Source organism: Vanessa tameamea, chromosome 24 (assembly GCF_037043105.1).
Source record: "Vanessa tameamea isolate UH-Manoa-2023 chromosome 24, ilVanTame1 primary haplotype, whole genome shotgun sequence".
In the NCBI taxonomy this organism is placed as follows: Eukaryota; Metazoa; Arthropoda; class Insecta; order Lepidoptera; family Nymphalidae; genus Vanessa; species Vanessa tameamea.
Window position 1 is genome coordinate 6,630,053 of NC_087332.1, and position 16,713 is coordinate 6,646,765.

At 31.8% G+C, this 16,713-nt stretch overlaps 1 protein-coding gene across 1 annotated transcript in view; it reads left to right on the plus strand.

The window, feature by feature from the left end:
- The first annotated feature begins 11,630 nt into the window (after positions 1-11,630).
- LOC113402679 (5-hydroxytryptamine receptor 7-like) overlaps positions 11,631-16,713 on the plus strand; it is a 60,976-nt gene continuing 55,893 nt past the window's right edge. The window contains exon 1 of the mRNA XM_026642987.2: positions 11,631-11,780. The gene's annotated coding sequence lies outside the window, so the exon portion shown is untranslated. The remainder of the gene's footprint in view (positions 11,781-16,713) is intronic.

Below are 16,713 nucleotides of genomic sequence, written 5' to 3' on the forward strand. Positions count from 1 at the left end.
ACTGGCATGTAACACTATTTCTTATTTTAAAAATGATTGAGCTGTCATAAGGAAAACAATTGGATGATTGTGAGGGATTGAAAAGACATATAGAGAGATTGGAGCATCATTGTAAAAAACATAATTTTATTGCCATCCCGAACTACTGAAATTACAATAGGGACAAACAGCCGTAAGCGACTTTGTATTATACTATGTAAAGAAGACCAAAAAGATCCGGCAAGAAACGTGGTATTTACTATTTTCTACCAACTTACAATAAATTTTTATTTTTCATGCATAAAAATAAACTTTTTTTTATAATCTGTATTGTCTTTTATCGATGTAGAATTAACGACCAGAGCTTAGAGTTTAGACAGAGATTAAAAGGGTATAGCGTTAGCTTTAATTCCATTGGTCGTGATGTAGTTTCAAAAGCCTTTGGTTCACAATTTTCATTATTAAACGCAATCATTTCACAACGCCCGTATACGTTTTAGAGTATGTATGATTTATGAAACGTATGTCTTTGCACGGTCTCAGAGTTTGACGTACTGTGAATATATCATTTTCTTGAGAAAATTACAATTATGAGTTTTAAAGTCATTATAAGTTATAAGGCTTATTAAATATTTGTTTAAAAACGACTTTCTCAATCTATTTATTATTTGGTAAGTCTGATACATCATTTTAACAAAAGGTGCTGACACCGATAAAATTTTAATCGTAAATGTTCTAGAATATATATTACTAGTTGTCGCCTGCGGTTTCGCTTGCGTTTTAGAGGGTCGGTTGTCATGTTTTAGGCAAAAAAAGCCTACGAACTTCCCTTGAGTTCAAGTTTGCTTCATACCAAATTTCATCAAATTCGGTTCATAGGTTTGGCAGTGTAAGAGCGACAGACAAACAGACAGGCAGAGTTACTTTCACATTTATAATATTAGTATAGTATATAACATTTAATATATTGGTACCGTCGTTGCTGATCGTCGTTCTGATTTTTCATAACACAAGTGCTTTAGCTACTTACATTGGTATTAGAGTAATGTATGTCATATAGTACTCTCTAACTGGCCATATATGGCACGGGTGTACCATATGAATAATGAAGCTTTACCAGTAAAAAAATATTTAGAATAAGATTCTGTAGATAGAGATTAATAAATTCTTATGAGATTACCGGCGACATACAAACAAACAAAATTTACCTCTTTGTAGTATTGATAGATAATATATATAAATTTTATATATCGAATGAGTTTATTTTAATTTATACATATAAATGATTTTTCATGTGCTTACTTTTTAATACGTGACTATAATGATCATCTCGTGTACTGTGGTGAAGGAACTTGCATATGATGGATGAAAATCTACCACGTATGTATATATCTATCACTAGAGAAGCTTAGTGGAATAAGTTCCGAACGAAATGATAGGTCTTTGTTGGATATTTATTTTTAAGTACCGAAATCAAAATCATAAAGATTTATCATATACTACATATATGATTAATAAATCATATACTTTATTCAAGCAGGCTTTTACGAGCTTTTTTGAATTGTTATTTTACAGAATTGTACTAAACGTAGCAGCCACCGGTTCGGAATGTAGATTTTATCAAGACGAATTGGCAAGAAAAGTCAGCCAGTAGTTACTCTTATCCAATATTTGAAATACAAACTTTAGAAACACCTTTTATAGTATCAGCAGAATAAATTTCAGCTCAATCGAACACCGCTTAACTTTAACTCACAAGATTTGATAACAGACACTAGGATAGGTGAACGGAATGAAACAGAAAAACCTACGGTCTGTTTCACACGACATTCGTACACCAGAAAGAGCTGCGTCACTCGAATGTAATTTCCAAAACGTTACGCAAGTCATTACGAAAAAGAAAATGTAACACTTATTTTTCAATATAAAACATTTCCAACTTACCGAAATGTCTACTTACAATATTTCGAATCCACCTTTCGCTTAATCTAAAATCTGACATCATTTCTCGATCTCGTTTATAAATCTAAGTTTTTTTTTTGTTTTATGAATCATTCTATTTTTTCTATTTTAGAATTGTGCTTTAATAATCTATCGTTTGATATTGATTAATTTAAATCGTATTTAAACGTCTTTTGGTAAATATTTGATAACACATGGAGAAAGATAAGGACAAGTAAAACCCTGATTATTAAGGCCGACAACGAGACAGAAAGTGCAAGGATCTCAAATTATATGTAAACCAAGATTACCACTTCTTGAAAACCTACTGAGACGTTAAAGGCACAATTTAATATCGATAAAGAGTATGTATAATCGCTATAGTTCGATTTGTGTCATTAGGTGTAAGTTTTTAAATACAACGTCAGAGTTATGCAAAAAGTATTTAGTTAAAAGTAATTTCTAATATGTTTTATTATTTAAATGATAGATGTCACTGTACCAAAATTAAATCGCGCTAACGTTTGGTATTGTTGTAAATACTAATGTTCGAGAAATGTTTGTGTGTTCAGTTCAAAAATAATAATGTATACGTGAAGAATAAAGTATCAGTGTATAAAGTGAAGTGTTTTAAGGGTTCCTGAAGTAAGCTTATGTACGACTGTGCGGTTTGTACAGAGTACGTAAATCAAGCGCCGATTCTTCCCTGTTCAAACTAAGCTGGCTTTATCAAACTGTTTCGAAAACGGTTGATGTACTCGTACATCGTCAAGTCCTCGGTACTAAAACATATAAGCAGACTTAAGTATTTCTTGTTTGATTTTTCATAGCGTGCTACGTTTAGCATACGACTTTCATAAAAACCATAATAAATATCAATTGGCTACAAAATTTACTCAGAACGACTTTAGTTGAAACGTGTTAACTCTTAAAATAAATTTCAGGTATTTAAATACAATTTTATTTACCGACGAACTATATTCAAAGATATTGAACTGTGTCTGAAGAGACTTTTATTTTTGTTTTCGTTAACATAACCTAGCCTACCGACTTTTTGATTAATTCTTTGTTATAGTGGTTAATTTATAAGGGTGCAGATTCTAAGGTCCTAAGATCGAATCCAGTTGGGTATTTATCGAAATAAAACATTAATATATTACTTATAACTATTTGTTGCCCGCAGCTTAGGTCGCGTTTTAGGGGTTGCTCGTCAGGGCCTTGCTTGGAGTCTAAGCTCGATTCAGTGGTTTGACCTTGAAAGATCAATAGACAGACGGACTAATAATAATAGTTTAGATATAAAGCACAAACTGAAATTATCATTTGTTCTCATAGTCAGTTTCGTTGCCATATATGTAAGGTAACATGTGTTTAGTTAAGTAACAAATCACCTTTTACCGACACGCCGTGAATTTCCTGAAACAAATATTCCAAGATATTGTTTGTGATCTAATAAAACACGACGGCTTCCAGTAATGAGGATATTTTTCAATGACAAGGTTGTTCTCGCGCTCCGTCAACGAGTTTCAGCCAAAATATTACCCACATTTCGTAGGCCGACTCATATAATATATCCCAAAGCCTCGGAATATATTTTAAGCGTAAACACTTCCGTTTTCTTCAGTAAAATACTGAAATTCTTCAAGTGTATTTGGTGATATTATTGACGTTACGAAATATTGATATATTAAGAATATATCTTTGATTGAAATTTATGTTGGCTTGAAAGTCAGACTATGTATTTTGTTTCTTATAATATTATTCTAATATTAGTTATGCATCTTTCATAGAATCATCTGTTGCTTGCTTTTATTTTGTTTTTTTACGGCCAGTCTTCTGTCTGGTGCGAAATATTCGTGATTATGGTGACTGGATGGTTAGATATACAGCTTATTTTGCTGCCAGAAGCACACGAGAATGCGCTTATTATAAGTGAAATTACTTAATTATTTTCTTGGGTCTATTTAATAATTCAGACTAGATATTTATAATATATATTTCTTAATTATAAACTGAGTATTAGTAGAAATAAAAAGGCAGATTATAATTATTGGCTAATTATAATTTATTGCTTAATTTAAAACCATGAACATTTAATATTTACTGCAAAACACGGGCCGGTGTGCTGTGTGTTAAAATAATAGTGCAAATTTTCCTATCCTGCTACATTTCGAGGACTTCCATAGCAAATTTTTAAACTTAATAACTCAATTTTTTCAACGTTCAAAAAAGAGTTCTTTTTATTCTACTCTGTTGATGTTCTCCTACCCGATTCCGGACATGGTGTTGCCTAGTATTCTCACTCATAATTTGATGGCATTGCAAACCTATAAATTGGAGGGAAATCAGGCACAGGATATTTGCTAAAATTCTTTCCAAGTCTCGAGATTGTAAACAATGCCAGCATACTCTTTCTCTTTTAGACTCCAGGTTAATCTTTGGTATTACTGGACTGAAAATAAAATAAAATGATTGTTGGCCTAAACCGGGACTTAAACCTAGCTAGATTAGGAGCTAGCCACTAGAACACTGAGGCACATCTCCTCTATCATATGAATAAAAACTAAAAGCAGAAAGTTCATAAAATATCTCTTAAATTCAAAGCACGTTTCTCGTAATGCTCCACAGAGAACTTTATTAAATTCGGGTTGAGTGTAAATGTTAGTATGAATTCCTTTATTTAATACCCATGGATGAAGGTATAATCAAAGAGAGGGACGGGAAATCATTTTCAGTGTACGCTAGAAAGAGATAAATATAATTAACGATCATAATTCTTTTTTATTAAATAATACCCGTTTTTATATTCAGGATCAGAAAGTTATGAGGGATAAAAATGACTCTATTAGGACTTCAATTGAATGTTAGTGGATTTAATTTTATTATTACAGTATAAAATATTTATGAAAGTTCTTTGTTGTGGAGGCTTTGGTAATTGTTTTATGTGTTGTTTATATTGCTGTTAAACTGATAACCTGTTAACTGCCGTTGTGTAATTTGTTGGTACACATCACGCGCTCATCAATTACCGCATGCATCAATATTTTTTAAACAACTACCCGAATAAGTCGTGTAATGCTATCAAGTTTCTAGAATATTCTATATTATTACTCAATACAAGATTATATTAAAGATAAACTTAGTAGGTATTTATTGATTTCTGGCAATCCTTTTATATATTTTAATTGTACTTTACAGACGTACTTTGTAATTAAAATGGTGGAAAAGTATAACTAATGGGTTCTTGCCGGTTCTTCTCGGTAGAATCTACTTTCCGAACCGGTGGTAGCTTTACCTTTAATTCAACACTGTAACGTGACGATTCAAAGGTGCTTTTGTAAACCTACTTGAATAAAGAATATTTTGATTTTATTATCATTCCAACATTCCGAGAGATATTGTCAATTATTTTTCGTACTTTTAATTATATATATAATATATAATTATATATAAAAGTTTTTTATTTGCATATAAATGTTCCATTGCTGGGCTAAGAAATTTTCTCCTCTTAAGTTTTGGAGCTTATTCCAACAAGCTGTTTAAATGCGGATGCACACGTCTTTGAACAGGTTGCTTGCGATTGTTGTGTATATTATTTTTAACAACTGACAGCTACATTTTATTCTGCCGTATTTTCATAAAATTTATGAAACAAGAAAAACATTTAATGTATTTCTTGTATCTATTATTTTTATTTTACTTATTAGTCCATAAGAAATTAAAGTACATTTGGAAAAAACATGTCTAGTACAAAAACAACATATGTTTTACTGTATACTGTGGTTTCTAGAACAGTAGCAAAATACATATTTTAAAAAGATTAGTTGGTTATAGTTACAATAAATAAGTCTTTTACTGTAAAATCATAATTTACAAAAATGTTTGTAATTTTTTTTTTTAAATTAACATTGATAAACAATGCGGCCATTCCGTTCGCACTATCCTAGTAAGCATTTTTATTAACAGTAAGTAGGCATTTTTCGTTTGACAACATTTTTTGGTTTAAATTTGTTGGCAGACTATTTATCAGAAAAGGAATAATATATTCAAGAGCTTGTTTCCCGATTTTTAATAAGATAAGTTATTAATTATTCAAAAAGAGACTGTCTGACAAATGCAAGTTACCTTACTAAAACAATGAGTGCTTAAATGTTTTTAAGTACAATGGATATATCCATCTTAGGTCCTTCATAATCTTATCTAAATTAACCGAAATTCGGCAACTGTTCGCAATCTCTAACAATGACAAGAACTAACCAATTGTTGGAGAGATATTAATAGTGATTTTTTTATGGTATAGTTTGGCGGATGAGCATATGGGCCACCTGATGGTAAGTGGTCACTACCGCCCATAGAAATTAGCATTGCAAGAATGTCACGGGGACAAAAAAAAAATTGTTGGTCTTTATTCAAAAAAATATTTTCATGAAATAATTCTATTAAAAAAATATATTATGAATTACACAAAAAAAAAAGGGAGGGGGGGCGTTGCCGATATCTGGTCATGAAAGGTAAGGTACTAACTAAGTAAAGCATCAATACACAATGTAATGTATATCAACCATTATTGCTTAGCAGAATGTACTATTTTAATTAAGCATTTAAATAATTAAGTATTAAGAAGACGAACAAGACGAGATGAGTACTAGTATGAATTGGCGTTCGTTTTATATTTCGAATTTAAATAAAATAAGCAGTATAGTGCTAACCCTGAACGCAGCGTCCAGAAATCAAATGAAACTGTTGTTTCAATGCAAGAACAAAAGCAGTGCAAAGCGGTAATCAGCGACAGCAGCAGCAGCAGCAGAAGCAGCGGCAGCAGCACTGGACAAGCAGCAATTCCTCCACAAAACAGCAGCTCCAACTCAGCAAACCTCTTCAGTTGAGTTCACCAAGCAATAGTATTATACTTTGGAATATAATTTTTAAAGTATATATGTATATAAAAAAAATGCTCTCTGTGAACAAAACTACTTATTACCTATCTTGCGTAAGTACTAAGAAGGTCCTAAGAATGCCCTAGACACAGGTACAAGCAAGAATAAGTTATTAAAAGTGAATAATAACTCATAAGATTTTTATTAAATTGGATATTTAAAGTGCCAAAATATGGGAAATTATTGCTTAATTTGCTATAATACAATATAGAAAAGCAAGAACTATTCGTTCGTGTTTATAATTCACCTCGTGCTCGGTGGTGAAAGAAAACATCGCGAGGAGACTTGCATGAGTCATTTTCAATAATATTCTGCTACATGCGTGAAAATGCCAACCCGTATTGGACCCGTGTAGTGGAATCAGCTCCAAAGTTTCTTCTCAAAGGGGGTCTCCCCTTATATAATTAGCCCAGGAAAGGGGCATCTACAGGCTGTTACTTTTCTTTTTTTATATATTTACCATACAGTTGTTAATGGGTGGCTGTTGCAAAGTTGTCAACAGTACACAACATTCTTAAATTACATGTGATCTCAACTAGGTCAGAGTTTACTAATTATGTTAATAACGGAACTTTACTTTTTATAAAGTGGGCTTACTCCGTAAACTATTGAGTTCGATTATTATACTACGATGTTATCTTGTGCCTTTAGTAACACTGGCACACTCGCCTTTAAACCCGGAACATAACAATACATCACAAAGAGAAAATAAATAAATAAAACATGGATACAACCTCAATAAAAGAAGCGTAGAATTTTGGCGACCTTATTGCTTCATAGCGATCTCTTCCAGGCAGGTGTAGGTCATAGCTCATATAATGAGAGTGGTGCTGTAATAATAAATAAAATAGACATAACTGCATGGCGGTAGAATATTTGGTGATGGGGTGATACCTACCCAGACGGGCTGAAGCAAAGACCTACCCAGTATGTTATGAATAAAATTTATAAAGATGGAGAGACCACTAATTATGAAATGAGATCTTCTGATCTTGTGACGTAATAATATAAAGGTATATAAGAGAACAGGATATTAGATACACATGAGCTAAACACTTGACTGTAAATAGTTTTTTAAATGCAATTTAGAATTAATATTTAATGTTCTATTGTTATTGAGAGGAGGAATACAGTTTCATTTATTATTATTATATTTTTCATCAGGCTTTGCCTTTTGCCTTTTAACCAATACGAGCTTGTACAAAATTATTACGAATTTACGAGTATGTATAATATCTTGGAGGTTAATATTACAAAAACATGTTGAAAATATTTGCAATAAAATTGGCGATCTCTACCAATTTTCTCTTAAGAAGATTTGCAGCGTATTCGACAGTGTTGTTAGTGCAGGCACATATGACAGGACTTTAAAACACACCTCCGATATGTATTAGTTTCCTCACAATGATGAAACAATAAATCAGTGGTGCTTGGACTTGAACTGTGTAACCTTCAGTTGAAAGCCACCTCTTCTTACAATGTGCCATATCGGCTTTAGTATAAAATTTATGGTTTTATTATGCGTTCTAATAAAAATTTTGGACCACTAAATACATAAATTAATTTATATAGCTGAACCTGCGGCTTTAACCGAGATTAATTTATAAAACTTTCCTGTAGCATACAAACCATCCCCTCCCCCTCCTCTTTTACCCTCTCAAAAACAACTATCATCGGGACTCAATCTATTTCCAAATTTAATCTAAATCGGTCCAAATTTATAATATTAGTAGAGATTTTAAAACGTATGCAGTCGGAATATGTCGTTTCTATACGAGGGTCGTTTTATAATATTTATTAAGATAGCTTTAAAAGAGTGCAGGGAGAGTTCCTACGTCGTATGCATTTCAAAAGTTACCGTAGTCTTATTTTTCACTTTTTCTTTAATTGTATGTACCATTTCTTATAGCATTGGTAGGTGGCCAGGCTAGTGGTCACAACGGCCCATGGAGATTGGCCGTAAGAAAATTTACCCGCTTCGCCAATGCGCCACCAACATTTGGAGAAGAGATGTTATGTTTCCTATGGCCTTAACAACATTGGCTTCAAATCGACACATAATACTAAGAATTGCTACTTGGCAGTAGAATCTGATGAGTCGGTACATGCCCAGGCTTGCCTAAGTTAATCAAGTATGATGACAAAAATACCCTTTAAAGTATTTTCTTTGTAATGCAAATACACTTACTACTACGGAAAGATGGTCGCGCATTAGCAATAAATAGAATCGGTGGTAGAAATCATATTCATCAATCAATCAATCAGCCCTGTCTTTGGAGAGTACGTTCCTCCGTTGTTCCTGTGCCTGAACTCTTACCGTTCGTATCGGGTGGTGGTCCCATCGGAATATCAAAGCGAGGGAGAGGCAGTGAACTTATGTTTGCGTCCTCACTTTGTTGGCAAGTTCTGGTTCCTCTTCAGTTTAAATTGCAGCCAGCTAGAGGACGTGATGTCACAATTAGTACTCTATTAATACTTAACTATTTTTTAAAATAAATTACTCCTTACTTCGAGCTGATTGAGAGCCGTGATGACCCAGTGGTTAGAACGCGTGCATCTTAACCGATGATTGCGGGTTCAAACCCAGGCAAGCGCCACTGAATTTTCATATGCTTATTTTGTGTTTATAATTCATCTCGTACTCGGCGGTGAAGGAAAACATCGCGAGAAAACCTCCATGAGTCTAATTTCAACGGAATTCTGCCACATATGTGTCCATCAACCCGCATCGGAACAGCGTGGTAGAATTAGCTCCAAACCTTGTCCAGCAAGGGAGAGGAGCCATTAGCCCAGCAATGGGAAATTTACAGGCTGTTAATGTTGTTACCCCTACTTTTCAAATTATCAAGTTGCAACTTGAAAAGTGTAATTATATCAAAGATTTTAACACTTTAAGGCTCGAGTGCATTCAATAAATAAATGGTTGAATAGATATTTTGTTTACGCTATCGCTGTTTGGTATCTGACAAATATTTGTATTGCCTACATGGATGTTTGTCATAAACTCGCAGTGTTGATATTAATTCAAATACTAGATGGATTGTAGACACATATATTGTTAGATGTTATAAATATGTGGTACAAGTTTCCTATCCCGGTTCCTAGTGGTTTGTGGTTTGACGAATATTTGTAAAGCTTATATAGATTGAAAACGTGAACTCCCTCAGTTAATATTAATGGTATACATGCATATATATAAGTAGATTTTAGCTCGATTATTATATCAAAGTTCGTAGCAACGAGGCGGAAAAATTGATGAAGAGGAAACAACTTAAAATGGCGATCTTATCTTGGTAAGGCTGGATGAATGCCATCATGAGCAGTCTAGGAAGAATCTTATTAAATTCAATGACACTCGACACTGAATAGGTTACAAATAAAACTAGGTTACAAAGAAGTTCATTATTGAATAATATAGGTACATAAATTATTTATATGCCTAGGCGACTTTAAAGTGGCCAGTAAGTACACGCACACTAGTAAAGTAGTATGACATATGGCGTGTGTCAAGCGTACGCACGCACACTGAGATAAATAAGTTCTCACGTCTGTTAGCTCTACTGAAGTGCGACAATCTATCTATCTATATAATGAATAATCTTAGATAAAAAAATCGATATAGAATTGAAAATAAGAAATGTATACACATTAGTTGAAGTACTGCTGGTGAAATTAAATAGCCCGTCGCCGAAAGTAATGACACCGCATTTATCAAAGTCGCCTTAGGTTAGATGGTATGTAATTAAGCAGGAATAACACCTAATGTATTTGTAAATGTAAAGACGTGGGTTATCGACTGATTAATAGTACTAATAAGAGTATTCCCTTATCACTGATATGAGAATACAATTTATTTTCTTCCCGTATAATCCTTTAAATCTACAATCTGTTCTGTAAAGTTCTGGAAGATATTCATTTCTTTTTTAATTTAGTTACAATAAAATGCATTTTAATAAACCGACTGTATTTAAAAATTACAATTTCTTATACAAATAGTATCCCCGTTAAGATTATTAATATATTAAAGACTTTATTTTATAATATGCAGTGACTATACGTATGTTTACTCGTCAAAGCCTGATAGTATATGTTTGGAAGACAACGTACGTACGCACATATTAACGCAAAAAGTATAACTGGAGAGCCTAATGTACGCACCATTTTTTTTTATTTTGCTGTACGTATCGACAAAGTTGACCTATCGGGTCAGAAATCGGTAGTCTGGATAAAAATACTGTCCAAAATCTAATCTCGTGTTTAGATCTATGTACATAAATCACTGGATCTCTCTACAGATTAATACAGACCCGAACCTAGTCAGTTAAAATGATAATGATTAAAGATATTAATCAAAACGAAGAAATAATTGTCTTCCCTTAATTATTTATATATTTTTTCATTAACTTATTTAATTTCCTACTAATTTTTTTTTTTTTAAAAGTTGTTAGAATAAATGTTATAAAAAAAATTATAACTAAATAAAAAAGTTAGTGTAAGTTATTTATTATTGCGTCGTATAAACTACGACGTTTCGTTACGGTTGCGATAAAATATGTCAATCTTTCCAATTAATTGTTTCCTCCGGTACCTAAATGTTTATAAAATAAATAAATAAAATAATAATAGTAAGAACTATTTAATAAAAATCTTTTTGGTGTTTGGGAACTACTGGCAGTTATAATTCAGCTATCGAATTGTTCAGTACCAACTTAACCACCATCGAGATTGGACGTATGATAGCTCTGTGGCGTTCCAATACGTAAAGCGCGAAAATAAGTTTATTAATTTACAAAAAGTTTTTGTGATCTTGTGAAGTGATTTGGAGGTAGATTTTTGTCTGATTAGTGTAGAATATTTTGGAATAACATTCCAGTTTAGAAGAATTAAGTGAATTGTGTTATCATTTTTCTTTTTGTGTTATACGTAAGTATTGGTTATAAATGACTACTTTTAAACATACTTAAATACTTTTCACTTTCTATAAGAATAGATTAAATAAAAAATTCAACATTTACATACAAATCATATAAACTAAAAATAAAAAAGAAGAAATTCTTTCTTATAATTCGAATAAAATTATATTTAATTATTATTTATTATTTTGTGCTAGTATGGGCATTTTTTTAAAAATATTTATATTGTTATTAAACACGAATGCAGTTTAAAACAATAGTTACTTTTAAAAATCAAAATATATTGAGTTCAACCTTATATAAGCATTTTTATCATTAGTTTCAGTTTCATTATTATTTAAAAAAAGTTTTTGGAAACTTTATAATTACAATAAAGTAGTTAAAATAAACATAATAATTACCACAGTTAGATTATTTGAATAATAATTTTAACTTAATTGTACGAATGAATTCTACTAAGTAAAATAAATTCTTTACGAAATATTAATTATTGAGTAATTATTTATCTAGATATGAGCTCGTTTATTAATACAACGTTGTATTAAAATTTAAAGTATAAGTTATAAATATAATGAATCAAAGACTTTTCATTTTGTTTTTTTTTTATAAAATAGAATAATACTAACCTGCGACTTCAATATAGAGACTTCAAAAATATCTTTAAAAAGCTATAGTTTTTTTTTAAATCTAGTTTATAGGAGAAATCTATCAGTTAAATTCAGCTTTTCATAATAATTCTAATTAGTTTTTATTACGAATTGTCTAATAAAAACGGAATAGACACGAAATACCGTGACGATATTTTTATATTTGACAATGAGATGTATGTTCGTAAAAATATAGAAGATATTTCTAGAAATTCTGCTGTAACATATGTGTTTACTATTGGTATTTACTATTAGTATCAGGAAAAAACAATAAGTTTACGAATGTTAACTGACTACACAGGACTAATGATTCTTTTGATAAGCATTTTATGCGCTTTTGCAACAGGATTCCAGAATGTGATTAAAAATGTGAATTTTCGAATTTTTGAAAAAATAAATCGGTGAAAATAAAAAACAAATAAAATATAAATAAAAAACCATTTATTTTAAGCGGCAATGACTCAATTCGAATATATTGGTAATAAAACAATAAACAAATAATTAATAAAATTTAAATAGAATTAATTATATATTCAAATGATTGGAATTTGAATGAATTATCATGAATTAAAAATTACATAAAATAAAATTACAATTGAAAAAATTGCCAATTAGTTTGCTAACACACTGTAAAAATAAAAAAAAATAAAAATACCGTTGTATTTCTTTAACCAGTTGTTTAAAGGTTTTAAGTGTATTTTTCCGATTCTATAGTAGATTTTTGACATTCGAAAAGTAATGTTTCTACAGATAATTAATTAATAATTTAAATTAAAAAAAACCGTATCAGCGTTACAATATATAATATCAAAGATTATTTTCACAAATCGAATACACCGTTTTCTAAGTAAGCGAAAATTCACACAATAATCTCATTTCTCATTCTGTATTCTGGAACGTAACTCTGCTGTTAAGAAACGTGCAACATCGGGCAAGCTTTCCTATGTATTATGTAATAAATTTTATGCACAATCAAACAAATTCTTACTAATATTATAAATACGAGAATACATTTACACAGTAACACTTTAACCTATTAATGGCTCAACCGATTATCATGAAATTTTTTCGGCATATTTTCGTTGAAATTAGACACATGCAGGTTTCCTCGCGATGTTTTCCTTCTCCGCCGAGCACGAGATGAATTATAAACACAAATGCACATGAAAATTCAGTGGTGCTTATCTGGGTTTGAACTAGTCAATCAACGGTTAAGATGCACACGTTCTTACCACTGGGCCATCTCGGCTCATCTTCATCCACAGCCAACGGTTATTGGAAATAGTCACCACCATTCACAGTCACATATATTGGCACTGGGAGAAATGTGCTACCAACCTTGGAAGCTAAAACGTGGAATTTTACCTCGTTTGTATCTATAATTACATCTTCTAACCTAACATCTTCAATGACCTCCCCTACCACTTACAGGCTGGTGAATTCGTGGAGTTTTGAAAAAAGAATGCATACGATGTCTTGTTTGAAGAAAATGTAATTCAACTATCAAAATAGCAATTTCTTAAGTCTCTTTACTCGTATTAAACTTGCACACTGAGAAATAGAAATTGTGATCTTTATAATTAATCCTGTTCCTACGTCTCAAGTGTGCGACTCATAAAATCTAAGAGATTGGAACTTTAGTACTGAATGATAAACTGTATAAAAATACCAATTACTTTAAACTGTAGTAAATTGTTAATATATTCACACAAATAAATTCGTTGATAAACTGGTATACACTTTAAATTTATATAATGATCACAATAGAGTCTCAATATAAAAATATAAAAATAGCATTTAAAGACACAAGTCAAAAAACTTCAATTCGAAGTTAAGAATAACTCAGAACGAATCCTTCTTGTATAATAAGTCCATTTTTTTTACTTACCTATATTAGTAATGAGTTTTTTTATTTTTATTACTTAAATTATTAGTATATGGATAAATCTTGTAACTGAATTTTATACCAGTAGATGTAATTTGGAAAATGTATGAAACTTCGGTGACAATATTGTACCAAGGAGGTCGTCTAATGATGGAGCTCTGAAGTGGCTATAGGCATTCTTCATCCACTTCATCTTCTTCATATACTTAGATGGCATTTTTTTAGAGTTATAATGGGGAAGCAACCGATAAATGTCCCACTGTTGGGCAAGGCTTGTTCTCGTATTTTAAGGAGAATGAGTTTGCAGCTTAATTGTGGATGTGCTTATGTGTGTGGTGGATAAACAAGTGGCAATTTTCACCCGACATCCGCTTTTGAGCCTGTAATGATTGACTAGGATTCACGTGTTCTAATTACCAGACAATCTCCCTTCTAAATATATTCAAATTGAAACATTTGTACGACTATAGAGATTTACTTCAGTCCTAGATTTATAATGACTACTCGCTTAAATAAAAAAAACACTGAAAATTTATTTAAAAGTAAGTAATTATTAAAATCTTCTAAATGGAAATGTAGGTTGTCGAGCAAAGTCATTGAAAAGCCCTCAGTAAGATGAATGAATAGAAATAGACTAGAAGAAAACACGCATTAATCTTTATTACAAAACAACTATGTTAATTATTTTCTGAGTATCTTTGATAATAATCTACCTATTAGCCTGAAGAGTATATTTAAACGTAAAAAAAGCTTAGGAATATAATGACCATATGGAATGATCTAATGGTTAGGACTAGTGAACCTTAACACCGAAAATGGGAGCATTTCGACGGTGATAGAAAATCGTGTGAAAATTTGAATGACCTATAAACCATATCGATTGAATTCTGTCAAAGGGTATCCACAGATTTATATTTGAGCAACGTGCTGAAACTTCAAGCCAAGTCAAACCATCACTGAGTTATTTGAAGCAATAAATAAAATATGTCTTTTTTAACTATATTTTCTTTGCAAAGTTATGGCTTTGTGCGTATACTTAATGCTGGCCGAAATTATTGCACGTCCTGCGTTATTGAAAGAGCATTAATAGTGGTCAATGGCTATTGCTACTAGAACAGATCTTTAAAAGATTTGGTGTCATGGCTTTTGTAGGTACTGCCTACTGAGCAAATATTCTACCTCCAAACAGCAATACTTAGTATAGTCGTGTTTCCGTTCCGGTATAAGTGAACATAGCATCTCTAATATCTGCACGTACCTGTTTTCTTTCTAAGCTTCTATCACGAAAAGTTGCCTGTGATAGATCGCTATAAGCGATAAAACCGCCTTTGCGCACCATTTGTTAAATATTATTATTTTTTGTTTTTTCTTATTTAGTCGTTCACTCATATGATGCGCAATAAAGTATTTAAATAAGGTAAATAAATAAATAATGTCCAAAATATCCCTATCAATAACTTTTGTATAATTACTTCACAGTTCCACTATAATCATTAAACAATCAATTAATTCGTGAGTGGTCACAAAACGAAGCGATTCGAAAACAACTTCAATACAAATTAATTTAGCGAACACTTAACTTCCCCGGAAATAGTTGGCTCCGCAATAAACTCTTCAATAGACAACTTTAATTACGCGACATTAATGAACTTACTATTGCCGTGAACGTCCGGATACATGTTTCATGTTATTGGTAACACTAAATTAAAAAATAAGAAATCTCTATTTGTAAAACTCAGCTTAACAAAATTCATTTCATTCCAGACCCCTAAACTAGAAAAGCCTGTGTCTAAGGAGCTAATGCCTCCCCAATGGTTTCATTATACATATTGGAATTCTAAAAGCTAATTTAACTTTTAACGATGGTTTTACATTCTATCAAAGAATCGAAAAAGTGGAATTGCGTTTTCGGATTTTTTTTAGCTTAGAACCTTTACAACCCATGTGGAACTTAAGAAAAAATCGTGGTGATCAGAGCCGATAAAAACATCACTGAATTGTTAATGTGTGTAATTTGTTTACCTTTGTTTTTATTATGTGGACAGGCAAATAAGCCACCGACGGTAAGTGGCAACCATCGCCCATAGACATTTTTACAGCAAGAAAACCATTCCATACATCGCCAATGCACCATCAACCTTGGGATACAGATATGTCACTTATAATGGTACTGGCTCGATAGCCCTGCAACCGGACCACAACAATGCTTCAGAGGTAGAATATGTGTTGACCTTGTAGTACCTACCCAGACGAGCTTGCGTAAAGCTTCCTATCATCAAGAAATTAAGGATATCTATAAACTTCTGCTCCTATTAAAAAAACTTGTCAGAAAAACCCATTAATAATATTACAGGTCAGGCCCGCGGCTAGAGGATCGTCAGCCGTATATTTTGGTCAAGAACCGCTTCGTA